Below are 22,569 nucleotides of genomic sequence, written 5' to 3'. Positions count from 1 at the left end.
ATAAATACACTTTCTACTAACCGTGTACGGCTTGTTTACTTACCGGTTTACAAATTTAAATATGGTTATATCGTAACACATGCGAAAAACATCAAAATAATTTGCAAGCAGTTTCAATAAGACTGTCCTTTTTAGTTTTTTAAAGCATTGTTTGCTTTGACACTTCTCATGAGTTTTTGGCAAATAAACTTGTTAATAAAACCAATTTCATTTTTGTTTTCTTTGTGTTGTCCTTCAGCAATGATGGTGATAGATAAATAGACACAAATTTGACACAAACTTTTTAATAGATTGCTTTGACATTTCTCATGAGTTTTTGGCTAATAAATTTGTTAACCAATTTCATTTTTGTTTTCTTTGTGCTGTCCTTCGGATATGAAGGTGATAGAAAAATAGAGACAAATTTTCTGATTTTAGTCACAAAATTAGTTGTCAATGAGAATTTCGTATTAGATTGAAATATTGCTGGTTTGTGTCCAGGATATTCGCCAACTAAACAAACTCTCTAAAAATAAGAGTTTTTTACAGCAAAGTAAATTCTCAATTTTAACTAATTTAATAGTTATTTTGGAAATTTTGTTGTTAAAATCAACTAATTCAAAAACAGTTATACGAATTAGACGCAGAGCTAATTTCGGTCGATTCTTGCAAGAATACTTTCAAATTTAATCCAATGAAACAAAACTATTTCACATTGTTCATGATTTTTATTTATAATTTTCAGATGATAAGATCTGATTCGGTTGAATACACATCACTTCATAAAACGACGGCACGATAAGTGGGAGGCGAAATGACGGAATGAGCCATGAATTCTTACTCGACTGCATGATTTTTCAGTGCTCCCAATTGACAGTGATATTAGAAATGTCATTGAATATTCGCTCATTTTATGAATGTGTTAGTGTAAAAGTTAGGCGTTTTAAGCCATGTCACTACACTCCAGCTAGAGGAATGGATGATGCTGACTAAGGTAGGCCGTCTTATTAATTTCCAGCGAATTTCAATGCTAGAATTCTAAGAAGAACTGGTTTATGCTGGAATTCTAAGAAGAACTGGTTATTTACTAGTTCTGAATATCCAAAAAAATTTAATATTTAAATTTGAATATTCAGTTATATAATGTTTTCAATTTAAAAAAAAATGAAAATCAGCACGAAAACGTGTAAAATCTGGAAAGAAGAAGAAGAAGAAGAAGAAGAAGAAGAAGAAGAAGCAGAAGAAGAAGAAGCAGAAGAAGAAGAAGAAGAAGAAGAAGAAGAAGAAGAAGAAGAAGAAGAAGAAGAAGAAGAAGAAGAAGAAGAAGAAGAAGAAGAAGAAGAAGAAGAAGAAGAAGAAGAAGAAGAAGAAGAAGACGAATTGACAATTCAGTGCGCATCTTCTCACTCAATTCCGATAGATTTCCGAATCAACCGGTTCTAGGCGAAATTCATTCGGAATCGGTTGTTGCACTGGAGTTGGAATTGATTCGGAATCCATTATGATTTACATGAAATTCCGAATGAAAATTTTTCGCCGATTCGGAATTGATTCGGAATCCATTCGGATCTGATAATGTGTACAAATTATAAGAATTACCTTTCATCTTTCTCATATAGAAAGGATATTTTAAATTATTTACTCTTTCTTCTACTCTACTCTACTCACATAATTGCTTTGCTTTATTTACAGTTTTCAATTGAACAGAAAACGTAACCAATGCTATAGTAACTATTATCATGAATAAAATAAAAATAATGTATGCTATTGTCCAAAAACCAACAATTTATCAATCTGGGTTGCTAGTTTTAGACTTTTTCATGAGATTTCAGTTTTGACATTTGAAATTACTGAGGGGTAGTTAAATTTACGATACAGTTTTAATAGACGAGTGGTAGGTCGTGTCGTCGGTGAAACTGTCATTCGATGAACATTCACACACAAAACTAGTTTAATAATTCAGGGAGGCATTGATTATATCTGTTATAAATCAGTTACTAATGTCGTTTTCGTTTTTAAATTGCACTACACAGGTGTAGCGAAAGCTGCACTGAAACCGTTCGTTTTTACCAATTGCACTACACCAGTGCTACACTTTTTCTGCACCGATACCACTGGTGTAGCACTCATCAAAAGTTTGGTGTAGCTCTGTGCAATGGAATCGTTTATTGTAGTCAATGGTTACTGTTTATGTTTTCATCATTTTTGTTCGTTTATCCATGCCATGGTATAGCACTCCACCGGTATAGTGCAGTTTAAAAACGAAAACGACATAAGAATACACTTCAAACCGTAAAATATTTTGGTTTCTATAGGGACCGTGAACGAGAGCGTGGTTTAGTGACCCGGCGACGACAGCGCACGAGGCGGCGCACTGGAAAAAGACGGTCAAAAGTCTGTACTGACTTTCACTGATTTTTAAGAGCTAACGTGTCTTCGAAGAAGTTTTACAAGATTACCCACATTAACGAAATGACGAAATGAGCAATGAATTCTTACTCGACTGCATGATTTTTTAGTACTCGATCGGTTCAGTGCTAGAATTTTCGCCTGAGTTGGCTGCTCGATCAACCTGATTGACAGTGTCATTGAATATTCGCTCATTTTATGAATGTGTTAGTGTAAAATTTAGGCGGCTTAAGCCATTTCACTACACTCCAGCTAGAGGAATGGATGATGCTGACTAAGGTAGGCCGTTTTGTTAATTTCCAGCGAATTTCAACAGTTTATGTTGGGATTCTAAGAAGAACTGGTTATTTCCTAGTTCTGTATATCCGAAAAACATGAAGATTTAAATTTATATATTCAGTTATATATTGTTTTCGTTTAAAAATAAACTGAAAATCAGCACGAAAACGTGCAAAATCGGGAAAGAAGAAGAAGAAGACGAATTGACTATTCAGTCCGCATCTTCTCACTCAATTCCGAATGATTTCCGAATAAACCGGTTGTAGGTGAAATTCATTCGGAATCGGTTGTTGCACTGGAGTTGGAATTGATTCGGAATTCCACATGATTTCCACATGGAATTCCGAATGAAAATTTCTCGTCGATTCGGAATTGATTCGGAATCCATTCGGATCTGATAATGTGGGTATATGACGCTTCCTTTGAAAGTGGCACCTTAATTTTTGTTAAGGGGGTAGTACCAATTTCGAAAAAAAAATGTTTTTCACAAAAAAATTTTTATTTTCTATCACATTATGCAGAAAAAAACATTTGATGTATTTTTGCTGAAGATATAAATAACGTAAAAAATTGTTTTGAGATATATTCACTTTATTTTAATAACTTTTTTTTATTTTATCTACGTAGAATCTACCTCTATTACCTGAGTATCTACTACAAAGTACCCATAAATACGCATAAACAAGCTCATGCTTGCACGCGCAGCTTAAGCAAATTGTAGTGATTATTATTTTGTTCACTTTTTGACAATTAACAATATTAGAAAAAATCTAAGTGGAACTCGATGCATTTTTTCAGGCCTTTTCAAAGTTAGTTTTAAATATTGAAAATCCGAAAAATTATCAAAAATTCAACACATATTAAAAAAATGGAAAAAACTTTTTACTAACAAAATATGAAAAAGTATTGTAAAAATACAAACCTTTACGAAGAGACTTCATTTTTAAACGTGTAAATAAATTGAGTTGTCGCAAAGCAACACGTTTTTTAAGACGATATGTTGATCGTGCGACGCTCACTTAGAGATGTGCGAAGCAGCTCATACCGGTGAGCAGCTCCGAACCGATCAGCTCACTAAAGGGAATTGATTCAATGTTTCAGCTCGTCAGCTCATTAAGATTGAACTAAAGGTTTGTTTCGAGCGCCGTTTTTTGCGTCTTTTTTTCTTACTCCGTTTTTCTTTCATATGCATGAACGAAATCATTGATGCACAAAGAACAATGCTATGCGAACTAACTTGTTTTCGAATTATTATTATGTCATATTTGAGAATATCTGCAAAAGTCAATCTTATTGACAATGGCTCATTCAATCTGTTAAAGAAGGATAGATACACATTTGGAAGAACAAACAAAAGCTCATGTACACATTTCTTCTCATTTATAACTCGCTCTTCAAGAGCCGAAGATCCGTTAAGCTCGTAGCTTGTTTTCGCCTTATCAGCAGGGATGCCAGGTCATTCTTTCAAAAATCTGTGACAATCCAAAAACTCTCACTATTTCCTACCGTTCAGTAATTTTTGGTGCTAAACTGTGATCAATATTTTAAAATCTATGATCGATTTCAGAATCTGTGTAAATCTGTGACTATTTCCAGAAATCTGTGAGAATCTGTGCCATTTTTTAAATACGTGCAAAAGATTAAAAATCTGTGAAACACAGATTAATCTGTGTACCTGGCATCCCTGCTTACCAGTGCGGTGAACTGGTGAGCTGCGGTTCTTTTAAAAAGAGCTGTGAGCTATCAGCTTACTTTGAAGATTCGATTCACTGGAATAGCTCAGGAGCGAATTGCACATCTCTACGCTCACTGCAAAAGTGAGTTACAGAAATAGCAGACGCGTGACGCTCTTCGTTTCTTGACCATCCTAGGTAAAAATAGGTAAAATGATGTATAATTTTTCCAGAAAATAATAAACCTATGCAGAATTTTTCCAGAAAATAATAAACCTTCTACAAAATTATGGGATTTTTTATTTTCTACAATTATTCCAAAATAAAGTATGTATAAAAAACTAACTTGAAACTAGTTTTAAGAGGGTTGTCATAATTCCATAACTAAAACTAACTTTGAAAAGACCTAAAAAAAGTTCCATCGAGTTCCACTTAGATTTTTTTTATAGTATTGAGCATATCTTTTCCTATAAATTTTGTAAAAATCAGCTGCATAAAGTTGCATATTTCGCTTCGGTGTAAGGTTTTATCATAGGTAAAAAAAGGTAAAATGATGTATAAATTTGCCAGGAAACAACAAACCTATGCACTACCTTCAACAAAAATATGGAATTTTTTATTTTCTTCAATTATTACAAACAAAGTATGCATAAAAAATAACTCGAAACAAGTAATGAATAAAGAACTGATTTTTTTTGTATATCCGAAACGGTGCGACCTAGACTTTTAGTATATTTGACATAACTGCCCCAGACCATATAATTTCCTCCCTCATATTTCACTGTGCGTCTTCAGTGGCTTAAGCCGCTTGATTTTAATTGTAATTTCAGGCAACTTGCCTATTCATACCATGTGATACAGAACGTCGACGAACAGTTTGCTCTAAAACTGATAGCTGAAGAGTTGTTTGGATTTCACTTGGTTTTATATTCTTGATTTCGCACATGGTCATGATGTTTGGTGAATATTTTTGTCTGCATACGAACTATGTTTTTAATATTCCTTAGAGTTTTCACTAAATATAGCAAAACAAAATAGAGGTTTTTGAAAAATTTAATTAAAATGAAAACCAGAAGAACCACCCTAACTCCATAAATATGGCAGGTAAAGGGTAGAAATTTTGCGAAAATCATCTCCAATGCAAACCCTTTTAAACAGCTTATATCAATTTTATTTCTGTTTGGGGGCAGTTTTTATATGCAAAACCGGCTACACCCTTTATCTTCAAAAAGAGTCGTTTACTTGGATATAAGAACCAATTATATTTTTTACTCAAATAGACTTACTTATTACTCTGGTACGAAGTACGTTTGTTATTCATAACAGTTCAAGGGCTAGACAAATCCTAAACATAAATATTGACTAACCATTATCATCGAACGGCTCACCAAATATATCTTAGAACCAGGCACACATCACGTAAGTGATTGATCTTAATGACCAGTGCGTCCAATGCCTAGACGGTAACTATAATAACTATTTTATAACAAATTATAACATGGCGCACCACCGCATGGTAATCCTAGTTACATGAATGTGCCCATCGGAGCGGATCGAGAAACTGTCCGCCGGTGGTCGGGCATTGGTCAGTTGTTGTATGCATATCGAAGCTTGCGGTTTCGTCTACCAGCTCAGCGGTTGTGATTAATCATAACGCTTTGCCCGAATAGTCAGAGCGATGAGTCGCGTGGTGCCACGCTTGAGCCAATTCAGTTCACTGGTACAATTCCGGCAACAACAAAATTACATCGACACGAATCCATCAGGTGATTGGCAGAGCGAAGAGGAGCACAAGGAGCTCTTAGTAGCCTTGTCCCACAGGCCTACCAATCACCAACGGCCAGTGCCATTGCAATCGATACCGGCGGCAGTCTGGTATGCATTTATCCAAGTTGAACTGCTGTATTAAGGTGCATCCAGTCACTGGAAAGGGAAAGTGGATTTGATAATTCGCGATCACGCAAACTATTGGTAGCAGAATGCGAATGGTTGAAACTCGGCAACCTGAATGTTCGCTCACGATAAGTGACTGTTGGTAGCGCAGACCACGTGGTAGATCGTCGTCATGTTCGGAGAGCTTCGGAGCTTTTTTCCACTAGTCCATTGATCTCACGAAATAGCGAATGCTAAAGCTTTTTTCGTTTTTGTTTTGATTCTTCACTTCCATAGCGGTTTATGCCATCGATGTGGTCGATGTGTTTGCATAGCGTGAACCGGTGATTTTTTGCGTGGAGGTAGGTTGTCTGACTGGTAGAGTGGACATAGTGGTAATGCTTCGCTGTGTTATGTGTGTCCTTTTTCCATTCACTTTTTCTTCGAGTGATCGTGCTTTTTACACTAATGGAGTGTTTGCTGAACAGTTTCTGAACGTTCTATTAACCTTCATGCAGTTGCAGCGACATGTGACGAATTAATCATTTGAAGTGATGCAAATTGGCACATTTTAAATTTAAATAAGGCTACACAATCTTTAGCTGCGGTGCCAATATAGTAGTGCATTTCTTTCATGTGTTAGTAACATGTCAGTTGACCTGTCCGAATCGGATCACTAATAGAAGATAAAACGCAGTAATCTTTAACTCTGCTGAACTTCTGAATAGACTTACGACAGATTGAGCAATCTGGTGTTGTGAGTTAGCTATCAAAGTTTTACTCTCGTTCAACTGTTTAATGGTTTGGGATAAACTAGGATGCATTGAAGTGCTCCGACGGAGCGGATCTGCACTGCTAGAAACTGCTGAATATGGCAGATAATCGGTTTTTCTTGTCTGTCCCTGTAGCCGATTCAGAAAGCAACCTGCGGTGCACAGTCGAAGCGCGCGCAAACAAAAAAAAAAGTAAGTCTCTACCACCTTGATCGGTCGTGGTTTCCAGCTCTCGCAGATGCCTTGGTGGGTCTTTAGCGTGTTGTGCCTGGGCTTTGTTAGTTAGTCGAATTTTACGCGTACTACCGATTGCACGTTTGTTGGCGCGACTGCTCCGTCCAGCGTAGCAGGAAACTAATCTGCAGGAACAAAGTTTCTAAAAAAAATAAAAAACAAATAGACACGGCGAATCAAGCTAAGGAATGAGTATGGTGCATCGATTTGAACATAATTAGTTTCGGCGATCGTACAATTTTTCGGTGTTGGATAAACTTGATGGGTTTCTACAAACCGAAGATCGATTGCACTGTCCGTGAAAAAGTTTGGTATAGAAAATTGATCGGCACAGAAAAGTTCAGTAGTGAATTTTCCGAAGATTGTGTGAAGTTGCAAAGTTGTTTTTATCTGTTTGGTGATTTTAACTTTTGAAAAACGAACAATTTCGTGTGTGTTTCTTTCCTAAATATAAAACGCTGTGTTAAAAGTGTTAAATTAAGCAGAGAAATTTAAAAGTATTACAAAAACGTGCAAAACCTTCAACGAAGAAATTAATGAGGTGATCAGAAAATACCCGAAAATATATACCAGGATTTGAAGCGTTCAAAACAAATGATAATTTCTGTGCTCATTTGAAGTTTAGTGCTTTTATAGGAATTCTCTTTTCATTACAAGTGAGTACCAAAATAGTTTCATGGAAAAAAGTTTTATATAGTTGTTAATGATCAGGTGACTTATGATGCACCTATTAGCAACTTATATAAATTTTTTTACTCTATTAACTAGTAAAGAAAAATGAAAAACAGACACAGAAAAGACATTCCACTTCGTTGCAAAACAAAAAAGTGTTCTGTAAGTAGCAGAAACTTTACGTCTGATTAGCGGTTCAAATTGAACTGCCGAGTTTAGCACTATGCGGTTTAATTTGAACTGATCTGCACTGATGAGTCAAAGATGAAACGTAAAAATAATAAAAACGGTTATCCCGATCAGATGGTAATAACAGAATTATAACAACTGGAGTAATTTATTTCAGAAATATTTTGTAACAAATTTTGAAATATTTTTGGCTGGTAGGTTGTTAAAATAACAAAAATCATAACAATAAAGACTCTAGCGGGAGCAAAATCGTAACAGATTTTGAAACGTTTGTATCACAATTATTATTGAATTTGAGATTACTACAGAAGTCCGAAAGCAGAAGTTTATAACAATAGTTGTAATAAATCAGTTAGCAAATTTAACACAGAAACACTATATCACAGTCAACTTTAAACATCGTTTCAGTCCAAAATTGTTGAATGATTCTTTTATTAAATGAATTATTTATTTAGTAATCTGGTTCCTTGCTCTAGTTTTTTTAAAATCTGATCATTATATTTCGATATAAAGCAACAGAAGAACTCGTTTTTTTTTCAATTAATGAACGTTATCATAAGTCTTGTAAACGAAAATAAAACATCATATCTGATTTTGTTATTATTTTGTTATCATAAGTTTTAACTTTCAACTGTTTTTATTTGTTAAATATCTCAAAATAACACAAATTGTTATATATATATATATATCTATATATATATATATATATATATATATATATATATATATATATATATATATATATATATATATATATATATATATATATATATATATATATATATATATATATATATATATATATATATACATATATATGTATATATATATATATATATATATATATATATATATATATATATATATATATATATATATATATATATATATATATATATATATATATATATATATATATATATATATATATATATATATCAACTGTTGATATACTTGTGTTATGATTTTGTTATGTGAATCTGATCGGGATGTGCCCTAGCACAAAATTGCACCTAAATGATCAAACCTGCATCGGCCAAAAATGGTTGAAAACACGTTTTCGTTCGGCACGTCAGAAAAGACATTGCACTCCGTTGCAAAACAAAAAGTGTTCTGTAAGTTGCATAAACTTTACGTCGGCTTAGTGATTCAAATTGAACTGCCGAGTTTAGCACTAAGCGGTTCAATTTGAACTGATGAGTCAAAGACGAAACGTAAAAATAAGAAAAACGGTTATGTGCCCTAGCACAAAATTTGGCTAACCCCTTAATGAATAGAAATATAGTTTTTCAACTTTTAAAAAGGCAAAATAAACAGACAAATAATTTGAGGAAAGTTGTAGTCGATTTTGATTAACAATTTAGTATTTTTAATTTTCTGCATAAATTCTGGAAATATTTTGATGAAGGTAGTATATCCTATCAATCCTTAATACACTGTAGCAAATACGTAACGAAAGTACACGGAAAAGAAAATGTGTTAACTTCATTAGTAAAGTAGCTTTTTTCATGCATATTGTTAGGTTGTTCTAAAGATAAGCTTGTTGTTTCAAAAGTACATTACATTCAATCTGATCATAGATCTTGAAGCAACTTCGTGTTGCCTTTGATTAGAATACTAAATATTAATTTAAAGAAAATATTTTGCTTAATATTTGACAGCATTTTTCAAAGAACGAAGTTACCAATATTTATCTTCGAAAATAAAATTTGTATTGTAGAACTAACCAGTCTGTGAAGATGAAAATGATTATACCTAGCGTTGTTTCTGAAAAAAATGTACAATTCAATAATCCGTAATGTTCAAAACAATTTTAATCAAAACTGATACATTATTAAAATTATTATTCTTCGTGGTTCAAATGTTTCATAATGAAATTCAAGAATCTTACGTTTAATTCAGAGGGAAAGTCTTCAAAAACGACAAGTATTTGAAGAATGAGTGGATGAAAGTGTGTAAGAAATATGGTGCAAGACTGACAAGGAATTTGAAGGGTAGTTTTAGGTGTTACCATACGAGACGAACAATTTCTGCTCTATAGAAAACTCTGAAAATAAGGAGCTAATATGTTTTCATGTACACCTTGAGACTTTGGGAAAAAAGCGACATAAAATGAGATTTTGTTGATCGGTTTTCGAGTACAGTCTTTAGTTAAGGGTACGGATTTGTTCGTATGCCTGGATGCTTACATTAATTCTTTGATTTGTAAAAATTCTATCAGTAAGATCAACTGAAATTCAGATTACCAATATCCTTTGAAAACCTATCGATTTCGTCCAGTATCGGCTCCATTAATCGAAATTTTCGTGTCAACTAGCGTCAGCATCACCAAACCGAAGAATCGTAGGAGCATTCCATTCAAACGAATGCGGTTATACTTTTACTTTCGCGATCGATAAAGTAGTGCGATTTAGAAGTCTGTGTATGCATGTCGAAGCGACACGGCAGTTGATACTAACTGTTATAAACGTGCCAGCGCCGCTAATCGAGCGGCACAGCAATGGTGGCTGCTGTAACCGAATGTGGCTGCTGTTAACTAGCTCGCCAGGGCGGCTTCCACAGCCACAGCAGAACGTGATGCAATAGGTTGGTTGTTGGATATGGCCACTTACTTGTTGGTTTATGGTTTTCAAGAGGAAATTTTATGGTGACTGGTTTTAAGAGACTGATAAAAAAATAATGGCATGACTAGTTAATAATGGTGACATATGTCGAATAATTGCAGCCGACACGATGATGGGCTAATAATTCGAGGAACATATTTCTGTTATGGGTTTTAGTTTTAAAAAGCTTCTAATACTAATTTGTTCTGCATTTTGCTTTTAGTAAGCCACCCACTACGAGATTATTTGATTGTTGAAATTGAAAGGGCAGCCGATTCATCTTTGGCGCTTTTAATTGTTGAACCAGGGGGGACGAATCAGGAATCAGGAATCAGAACAAATTGGCTCAAATGGCACGTTCCCCTTGATATTTGGAGATTTGTGCCTTGCCATCAATATGTTTTTAGCATCATTTTCCCGATATATAAGAGGGAAGGATTGAAAGGAAATGGTAAGGGTTGAACTAGGAGGATGGGAAAAATTGACGACACAAAAACACATAAAAGCAGAAGTAAATTCTGCACCCCTAAGGGATGCTGAACAATCTGCTGAGGATCACATTTAGTGGAAGCAGAAGGAAATTCTGAACCTCTACGAGGTCCCGAACAGTCTGCTGTTAATAAAACCTCCAACCCCCGAGAGGATTTAGAGATCTTACAAAAGCGACACCATTCTGCACTCCCGGAAGAATGCAGAACGACTCGCAGTATGTACGAGCAGAAGTAAATGCGGTACCCCCCAGAGGATGCCAAACAATCTGCCAAACCCTATTTAAGGTGAATACAGAAGGGATTCATTCACTCCAGGAAGAACGATGAACCCTTCTGACTATAGCTCCTTACCACATTGGGTGAGAAACGAGAGAATATCCTTCAATTTTAGCTCCGCATACACAGACTCAACCATGTGTGGAGAACCAAAAACCCGGATACGTAGCTGCGTCAATGCGGGACAGTTACATATCAGATGATATGAAGTACCATAATCGCATTCACACAAATCACACGAATAATACTCAGCACGTTGAATAGTAGCCATGTGATAATTGAGTTTGCAATGTCCAGTCAGAGCTCTGACCAGAATACTTCAATGATACTTGGAGAAATGCAGTAGACACTTTGACATTTTCAGATTTAAATCTGGTAGAAATGCTTTTGTCTGAGCGCAAGTTTGCAAGCTGCGCCAGTAGCTGGCATGTTTGGATGCAGCCCAAGAACGTATCTTGTGCTTTATCCAACTAGTTGAAAGTGGTAAAGCTGGTTCAGGACCAACGAAATCATTCGTTGCACCAGCTCTAGCCAACTCATCAGCCCATTCATTTCCAGTAATACCAGAATGGCCGGGTACCCATATGAAGTAAACAGCATTTGAAATGCTGAGGTCTTCAATTTGAGTTCGACATGCGATCACTAGATTCGACCGTGAGTCATTCGAACTGAGTGCTTTTAAGGCTGCCTGACTGTCGGAACAAAAATAAATACGTTTACCACAGATCCTCTGCTGAAGTGCCGATTGTACTCCACACAGAATTGCGTAGATTTCTGCTTGGAACACAGTACAGTATCTACCAAGTGAATGAGACTGCTCCAGCCTATTTCACGACAGTAGATACCAGCACCAGCACGACCATTCAACAGAGAACCGTCCGTAAAACAAACTATGTGTTCATCAAGTTGTCGTTCCAGACAACCAGACAATCATTCCTAACGAAGAGGATAGCTCACTTTGAATGTTTTAAAAGGAAAACTGCATGTGAGAGTTAGGTCACTAGGAGCGAGTAAATACTCATCCCACGGAACCATTTGAGACCACAAGCGAGTGTGACTGGTAGCATATTCTAATGGGTTACTGTTCCAAAGCCCTGTAACCCTAAGACGGTATGCACAAGATAATGCTTCTTGTTTTAGGAACACATATAGTGGTTTAATGCACAGTAGCGCCTCTAGAGCAGCAGTAGGAGTTGTCGTGAATGCTCCTGTCATCGCCATTAGGACCATCCTTTGGAGATGATTTAGCTTTGACTGAACTGTCGCGACTTCTCCTTTCTGCCACCATACAAGACATCCATATGCTAAAATTGGTCTAACGATAGTTGTGTAGATCCAATGAATATATCTGGGTTTGAGTCCCCATGATTTTCCAAAAGCTCGTCTGCATTGGCCGAAAGCCATGCAAGCTCTTTTAATCCTGAAATCAATGTGAGCAGACCAATTCAGTTTTGAGTCAAGAATAACCCCGACGTATTTAACTTGATCGACCACAGTGACCCCTGAAGCAAAGAACTGCAACGGACGAGCTCCTGTAATTATCCTACGATGAGTGAAAAGCACCATTGATGTTTTGCCCGGATTTACAGATAATCCAAACCTGACAACACCATTGTTCAACAGATCGCAGGGCTTGCTGCATTAAATCAAAGAGAGTGTTAATGCTTATACCGGTCATCAATATATGATAATCGTCGGCAAAACCATAAGTCGGAAATCCAAGGTTATTAAGTTTCCTTAACAAACTATCAGCGACTAGGTTCCATAAAAGTGGGGATAGTACACCACCTTGAGGACACCCACAGACACTCAGCTTTCTAATCTCTGGCCCGCCGAAGCGATGATCAAAGAAGTTGATTGCTAAGCATTGCGTGTATCCAGTAAGGGAAAAACCCAAGATATTCCGTTCACGACTGCAATGTTTAACCTCCTGCAGCCATTCAGCCATCGGCACGGAAATACACCTTGACTTAGGAGTTCCTATTTTTGTGGCCTTTTACGACATGGAATAGGAAACCAGTGGATCAATTCTTGGTAAAAAATAATTCCGCCGGATGCCACACGGCTTACCTGTTTGGTGGACTTATACCACCGGTACAGGTGGACCGTAGCGTTATTCTTAGCAGTTGGGAAACCGCTACCGACACTACACGGCTATCTAGGCTGCTCAGAGAGGGAAGTTAACATTGATGGTCAACTTCCATGGATGGCCGAGCAGCCGTGAAAATGGTGACATATGTCGAATAATTGCAGCCGACACGATGATGGGCTAATAATTCGAGGAACATATTTCTGTTATGGGTTTTAGTTTTAAAAAGCTTCTAATACTAATTTGTTCTGCATTTTGCTTTTAGTAAGCCACCCACTACGAGATTATTTGATTGTTGAAATTGAAAGGGCAGCCGATTCATCTTTGGCGCTTTTAATTGTTGAACCAGGGGGGACGATACTATCTAAAGTGTATTAATAAAAATGTGCTTGATTTCAAATAACAAAAAATTTATTATTTTGTCGCGATCTGTAGCCTATTTAAATGGTACCGGCAGAGAATAATACAGAAAGTTTAAATTGTTGTATCCATTGAATAACGGACAGTTTATGATATTTTCTCTGTTCGGTATAGACATAAATCGACTTGCTTTAAATCCAGATGTCATAATAACGGGTAGTAATTACCCTAGACAATCTAAGCTGTGCTGTTGTCCGTAAAGTAACTAAAATTGAAGTTTTATTGAAGCTTCAAGTACACAACATGAAGCTCCACGAGGAGACAAGAGTTCTTTTTTTGATAGTGTACATAGTATCATGATTACAATCAAATCGAAATTACGTTATATATACTCGACAATGACAATAGAAGTGCGAATGAATTGAATTCAATTGAACTGGTGCGGCTGTAAAAATGACTATACACAACTTGCATCATCGGCTAAACCATCAAATGCAACCATCGTGCAACAAGTAATTACTGAACCTTGAACCCAATCTAACTCTGATTATGATAATTGAAACAGAAATAGGAAGTCACAACACCGTCTCCGATTACATGATGTGAAATATTCTTATGTTCAATATATTCTCATAAACTATTTCATGAATTGTAACCGGTGGTAAACTTCCTACCCCTCCACACGAAGTTTTAAAGGTCAGGTGCCACAACAAAATTAATCGGTTTAAATTAATCCGATTCGTTATTACTTTGACTATAAAATGTGGTTTTGCATTTATGTAGCTTGCATCGTTTTATGTAAACGGTTAATCATTTTTCGAATATAGACGACTCCCTCGATTTCGCACTTTTAAGATTTTCCCGTGTTTGTTTGAGTAATAATTTCTAATTGACTTCCAAAACATATATTTCAAAAAAGAATAAAGATATGGGCAGTTTGCAGTTACGTAGAGATATTCAATATTGTGAGTACAAATTAGTTCGGTCCGTTTTCAACAGATGGATCTAGCTGTTATGAATATTGAACAGTAAAAGCTGATGACTATAGTTTCAAGAGGTTAGACATCTGTCATTGATGTTAAGTTCATATTGCTTCGAGTTCTTGTTTAAAAAAACCTTGTTTTTCACTGCGTTAACTAAGAGCAATTTTGTGTTAATTTAGCAGCATTTGCGGAAGTTTTAGTTTTATGTTTTAATTGTAAGAAAAGTGAAGCGACGTTTCAGGAGTGCAGATTTCAGATTCTGAGCAATCAATAAAATTCGAAAACAAACAGTTGGAGGCATTACTCGATGAAGATTGGCAAGAGGAGCTTGCAGAATCATTGGGTAGTGACTCAACAAGCAGTTTCTGTACGACTAAAATCCATGGGAATGATTCAAAGCAAGGCCGCTGGGTGCTTTATGAACAGAAACCGAGCGACATTGGAAAACGATTTTTCACTTGCGAGCAGCTGATTCAAAGGCAACAAAGATAGAGTTTTTAACTTTGCATTGTTACTGAATGGATATTCTATGATAACCCTAGGAAGACAAAATACTACGCTATGTCCGGCCAATTAGGGCTATTGACCTCAACATCAGCACCAAAACCGAATTTTCATGGTTCGAAGGTCATGTTGTGAATTTGGTGGGACCAAAAAAGTGTGTACTATGAGCTATACAACCAGGCGATACTATAACGGGCGATCGGTATAGGCTGCAATTGATGCGTTTGAGTCGGTCGGTCGTTAAACAATATTGGGAAATGCTCAAGTGGGATAATATGACGCACCCATCGTATTCTCCTGGCATGCTCTTTCTGATTACTGGTTGTTCCGACGGATGCTGCACGATCTGGCAGATCATCGGTTTACTTCTTTGGCAGAAATCGTAAATTGGCTTCAAACTTGGATCACTTCAAAAGACGAGACAGTTTTTTCGTGCAAATTTTCAAAGGTTTTTATGCGAATTTTCGAAGTTGTTCGGTTATTTAATGCAAATTTTCAATGTTATTCGTTTTTTATGCGATTTTTTAAAGCGGTGGGTATCCCACTTAAGTGCATAACTTTATTTTGAATCTATTAAAGTTTTCATCAATTTCGATAAACAAAACCGAAACAAAAAAATTATTATCGATTTAGTAAAGTGATGAATTTTGGCCATTTCTAAAAAGGTGTTCGGTTACCGGCACCTCAAGAAATTTCGCTAAAAATAAAAAAAATATTGGCTGATGATTTGGAAAGTGGCGCCTTTGGTGTTAATTTGGCCGGTCTTCTACCGGCTTCGCGGCTTTTAATACGTTACTGCAGTCGAATTTATTGGCTTTCTATCCACTTGGCAACGTTTTATGGCATTAAAGTTCATTTTCCTTAACTTGGGCTATTTGTTTGAAATCGTCATAGCTAACAGAACCAGAGAACCAAAGTTTATACTTATATGACGGATGCATTGAAGCCGGCAAGTTGTCCATGTGTTGCATATCACCAGAGATGCAAAGTAATACAATAAGTTTAGCTAGCAAAAACTGAAAGATCGCGCCAATGTTTCAAAGTCTGTCTGCAAACAATCGAAGTTTCAAAAGTCTGTAAAAAGTCTTTAGGCGAAAAAAAGTTCACATGTTAACTAAGAAATTTCATAATTTACAGACAAATTGGCATCTCTGCATATCACTGACCATTTTTCACGATTTGTCGAAAAAAATGGGGTGCCGGTAACCGAACACCTTGGGGTGCCGGTTACTGAAATCGGCAGACCTTTTAAAAATGACGAAAAAAATTTTGGTTGCGAACATTTTAATAGCATCCGGTATTAAATCACGAAATAGATCGATTTCACCTCATAAATATTTAATCCACTCACCTTTTCGATTGATGCTTTTCAATTTATGATACTATAAAAAAGTCAAAAAATTCTTTTGTGTTGATTTTATTATTTTTTTTAAATTTGTTTTGAGCTCAGCAAAATGTACAAGCGTCTGTTTGCTTTGGTATTCGGTACAAAAAGAACGTGCTGCTATTACACACACACACACACACACACACACACACACACACACACACGACATTTGTCGGAATAACGCTATCTGCTTTCTGTCAAAAGTTACGGTACGGTGCCGGCAACCAAACACTACCGGCAACCGAACATCTTCCCTATATTATCGTTATTCGTAATTCTGATAACATGACATAAAACAGAATATAAAATTCACTAAAATGTTTTGTCTCCAGATGAGACAGAAAATTTCTGAAATTGTTCACATAATCATTTGAAGGTTTCTCAAGGTAACCGGTTTGGGTTAAGGGTATTCATGGCTATATTAATTTTCAGCTTCCGTGCCAACTTAATAGTGAACTTTACGCCTGCTTGGCGGTTTTTGTTGATCTAGCAGTTCGTTATAAATGTACAATGCAGTGCTCAATCTAAGTAGAGAAATGTAAAAAAAACTTAAAAAGTCATTTTCCAAAATCTTGTAAACTGAATGAATTATAACTACAGACAATCAAAAATGATGTAAACATACGTTTATACGAGCATCAAAATTGTATGTAAGTATGTATGTACGTGAAGCTACCATCTATTCAAGGATTTACCAAGAAATGCGGGTAGACTTACCGTAGCATCGAAATTATTCATTGAGTAGCCTTCACATTATTGTTTTTATTGAAGAGAAGACAAAAATGATTGGAGGGATCCGTGAGCCGAAAAGCTTACGCGTATGCCACGCGTAATATAGGGACCGTGCACGATAACAAGTAGCGCTATTAGTGGCGAATAGGCGAAAAAACTCTACCATAGCTTTACACTGTTACCATATGTTCACGTTGAATAAAATAGTCAAAAACCTGTTTTAATACAACATAGTGGTGTAATGATCCTTTTCTCACATCAATCATTTTCACATATATAATACTGTAGTATACTATTGAAAATATTTCTCATCGATTCTTAAAATAAACCAAAGAGATTGTTTGTGCATTAACTAGTATAACCTAGAGCATGAAACAGTTCTCTGACATCGATGAGAAAACGAAGTGAGTTACAGTTTTGTAGGTATTTCGGGCACTGGAACCCGAGAATGTATAATCGAAATTGGTTCGTATGGCCATCAACTAACATGATTTTAATTGCATCCGAAAATTATGCTTTATTTTTGGTAAAAGCATAAGAACTTTCATTTGAACCTAAGATTAGGAATACCGGACTAAGTGTAAAAGTAAGTGAGATCCTTTTTTGAGTGTATGACTATTATCTGTCATCGTTATTCAAAAACCGGGAATACTTTCGAGACCAATTTAGAAAACTTTTTACTTTTTTCGTTTCGACTCTTCAAGTGACGGTACACAATTTTCAACACACTTTGCCCTATCATTCCGGAACCGAAAGTCGGATCCGGATGAAATTCTAGAATTCCGTGTAGAACCATGAGACCTTTCATTTGAATCTAAGTTGGTCAATATCGATTATGTCATCTTCGAGCAACACACATACACACACAGATACATTGCTCAGCTCGACGAACTGAATGGAATGGCATATAACACTTGGCCAATTTTTACTAGTCGATTTTCAAGTGATTGTATAACCTTTCTATATGAGAAAGGCAAAACAGTTCAGCGTTTCAATAAAATGATTATTTGTTGTTAGTTTCGTGACTCATATTTTCAATATACGTCAAACTGGCTATTCGTGAGTTTGCTAGCATTTTTACGATTGCAATTTATTTTCTTCCTCCATTCTAAGAGTATGGACCATCCTGCGAATTATTCGAACTTTTAGTTAAAATTTGACAGTCGAGCAGTTATTTTTTATCGAGTAGTTAAATTTATCTAAAACTGCGGCCCATTTCAAAGTTTGACGGATGGAAAGTTATTTGGGTCTATTTTGCTCTGAAAATAAAGTAATAGAAAGTGGTGTAATAATTGCAATTCAGTGAAAGTAAGAATAACTTCGAGATAAACTTACTTCATTTAAAAAATATTTAAATAACTTTTTATTGGGGTTTTTGAGTGAAAGTATAAAAAGAAATTACACAGAAGCAATTTTTACTAAAGGTAGTAATTAGAATGTTTTAGCAAAATATTTTTCAGTGTTTCCAGTCAAGTCGATTAGAAAATCATTTAATATGCTGAGAATATCGTTTGAGTGTTTGAGTTTGAGTGATTATAACAAATATTATACACAAATCCAACTGCAATGACAGAAAATGACGTGGCCGTATTTAGATACAGAATGAATAATTCGAAGCAAAATTTAATAGTCAGTCGATGTTGAACAATCGTTCGCACTATACGCGAATAGTTCCTGGGTTCGGAAAAAAATCCGCAAAGAAAATACGCTAGAAAGTATTTTCAAACTCAGTTTACAAGTTTTGCTATGGTAGCATTATTTTTTCCACTCGCCGCCTCGTGCGCTGTCGTCGCCGGCCACTAAACCACGCCCTCGTGCACGGTCCCTATATACAATGCAATACTAAAGGGTGATTTTTTAAGAGCTTGAGAACTTTTTTAAACAATAAAACGCATAAAATTTGCAAAATCTCATCGGTTCTTTATTTTAAACGTTAGATTGGTACATGACATTTACTTTTTGAAGATAATTTCATTTAAATGTTGACCGCGGCTGCGTCTTAGGTGGTCCATTCGGAAAGTCCAATTTTGGGCAACTTTTTCGAGCATTTCGGCCGGAATAGCCCGAATTTCTTCGGAAATGTTGTCTTCCAAAGCTGGAATAGTTACTGGCTTATTTCTGTAGACTTTAGACTTGACGTAGCCCCACAAAAATAGTCTAAAGGCGTCAAATCGCATGATCTTGGTGGCCAACTTACCGGTCCATTTCTTGAGATGAATTGTTCTCCGAAGTTTTCCCTCAAAATGGCCATAGAATCGCGAGCTGTGTGGCATGTAGCGCCATCTTGTTGAAACCACATGTCAACCAAGTTCAGTTCTTCCATTTTTGGCAACAAAAAGTTTGTTAGCATCGAACGATAGCGATCGCCATTCACTGTAACGTTGCGTCCAACAGCATCTTTGAAAAAATACGGTCCAATGATTCCACCAGCGTACAAACCACACCAAACAGTGCATTTTTCGGGATGCATGGGCAGTTCTTGAACGGCTTCTGGTTGCTCTTCACTCCAAATGCGGCAATTTTGCTTATTTACGTAGCCATTCAACCAGAAATGAGCCTCATCGCTGAACAAAATTTGTCGATAAAAAAGCGGATTTTCCGAATGGACCACCTAAGACGCAGCCGCGGTCAACATTTAAATGAAATTATCTTCAAAAAGTAAATGTCATGTACCAATCTAACGTTTAAAATAAAGAACCGATGAGATTTTGCAAATTTTATGCGTTTTATTGTTTAAAAAAGTTCTCAAGCTCTTAAAAAATCACCCTGTACATAGACCAAAAAGTTTCTGGAATCACCACCGTGTGGCTCTTTCAGTGACCAGATGTTCAAAATAAAATTGAATCAGCAACAACGAGTTTGCATAAAATTTTGCGTTTAAAACGGTTTCAATGGTGCGACGACATTGTAATTGTTGTCAGAGTGTTTCGGTAACGATACTCTGAAGAAAACAGTCGTTTATCAGTGGCCCGAAGTTAGTCTGTGAATGCTGATGAGTGAACCGGTAAGCCATCGACATCGAAAACCGACGAAAACACCAACAAAATCAAAGAATTGATGATCGTAGACCGCAAATTGACTCTTAGAGATATGGCAGAGTAGTTGTACATTGCGTTTGGATCCGTTCAAGACATTTTTGTTAATGATTGTGTCCAATAACTCGTGGATCTTGCACCACGATAACGCACCTGAAGGTTTGTCCGAGAAAGGTGCGTCAAACTCATATTAGACCCTCAGAAAAAAACAAGTTCCTTTAAGTGACTCGGGCTGGCTATCCACGTTCCCTTGTCCAGTCCTAAGTTCGTATGATGCCCCGATGCTCCTTCCTTTGAATGCCCACATGGTAAACGTTATATATTATTAATATGAGGTATTAATTGAAGAATCAGTAAATATTATGATTATTCAAAAGCACATATCAATAAGTGTATATAGATTATGGCACAATATAAAGGAAATTACGTGTATATGAATTTCCGGTGCTATTCATAAGGTGATAATAGACACCGTTCTATTGACCAAATGTCATCATAGACACGGGGGGAACTTGTGAGGACCTATTTATCTCGCCTTTTTGACGACTTAATATTTCTTTACTCTTCTTGTATTTATTATATGAATGAAAATTTACATTTACTTGAATGATGTGAAGTATTTAGTATTGCAGTATTTAGATGGGAATATATAGAAGATTAGAAGCATATTTTTTTAATTGTTTGTTGGGTCAAGGAAATACCTTTTTGAGTTGACCGAAGTATTAGTACTCTCTTAAAATGGCGCTAAATTTCCTCATATTTTCATGCCAACAGATGTAACATAAATGACAATACATTTAAGATATATAAAATAAATTAAATATTACAATAATGCATAACATGCACACACCAAACATACAGCCCTAGGTTAAGGTTTTTAAAGAAGAAAATATTTTGCCATTTGATTGCGCAAACATTTTAAATTTTTATGCCACTGAGACAGATCAGTTTATATTATATAGTTATGTCAACAGTCTTTTCGCAGTTCGCTTTCACATCTCATCCAAGTCAGTCGATGAAACAAAACCGCTTACGTTCGGGACGGAAGAAACCAAGTACAGTATTGTGTGTAGTGAACAATAGAACGATCTCGAAATGAGTGAACCAAATAAACAAAAGCTACCGCCGATACGCAAGAATACAATTATTGTTGACTTGAGGCAGTGCAAAATTCGACCTTCGATACGAGAACTTGAAGGTTTGCTTAAGGAGCAAATGCATCTTGACATTGAACGTGTACATTTACTTCAATGCAATAAGACAAATAATATTGTTTACATCCAGCTTTATAAAGAGTTGGATGCAATTCAATTCACAAAAGACAATACCAATGTGCACTATGTGAAGCACGAAAACATTAAGTACAACATTCCAGTATATATGGAAGATAGTGCTATAGAAGTGCGTGTGCATGATCTTTCCTCAAGCGTCATCGATCCTTATATTCCCAAAACAATGTCCCAATACGGAGAGATTCTCTCTATCGAGAAAGAAAAGTAGAAGAACTTTTTCCCCGGTATTCTAAATGGCGTACGTTACGCATGCGCTTGAAGAGAAGAACAAGAGTCCCGTGCAAATCACTTGTTACCTATGACAATCAGATGGCCACATGTCAATATTGCCAAAAAGCTGTTCACTACGGTAAGCCATGTGATAAACTGGACAAGGAGACAACTACACCAAGGACAACATTGCTTCATTTACACCAACCCCAAGCAAACCCAGTACACCTGTGACAGCCACCAACAACAATGAAGCATCCCCTTCAACGAAACCATCAGTTAGGGGATAGAACAAAGTACACCAGCTGCAATTAACAACTTTCCTTCCAACCAACCAGCAACTGCGATCAATATAGGGACCGTGCACGATTACAAGTAGCGCCATTAGTGGCGAATAGGCGAAAAAACTCGACCGTAGCTTTACACTGTTACCATATGTTCACGCTGAATAAAACAGTCAAAAACCTGTTTTAATACAACATAGTGGTGTAATGATCCTTTTCTCACATCAATCATATTCTCATACA

At 36.1% G+C, this 22,569-nt stretch overlaps 1 protein-coding gene across 3 annotated transcripts in view; it reads left to right on the top strand.

The window, feature by feature from the left end:
* The first annotated feature begins 7,262 nt into the window (after positions 1-7,262).
* The window catches only part of LOC131439031 (mucin-2-like), a 145,254-nt gene continuing 129,947 nt past the window's right edge, over positions 7,263-22,569 (top strand). For all 3 annotated transcript variants that reach the window (XM_058609531.1, XM_058609530.1, XM_058609529.1), the window contains exon 1: positions 7,263-7,875. The gene's annotated coding sequence lies outside the window, so the exon portion shown is untranslated. The remainder of the gene's footprint in view (positions 7,876-22,569) is intronic.

The sequence above is a fragment of the Malaya genurostris genome, chromosome 3 (assembly GCF_030247185.1).
Source record: "Malaya genurostris strain Urasoe2022 chromosome 3, Malgen_1.1, whole genome shotgun sequence".
NCBI lineage: Eukaryota > Metazoa > Arthropoda > Insecta > Diptera > Culicidae > Malaya > Malaya genurostris.
This window is presented reverse-complemented; position numbering and strand designations above follow the sequence as displayed.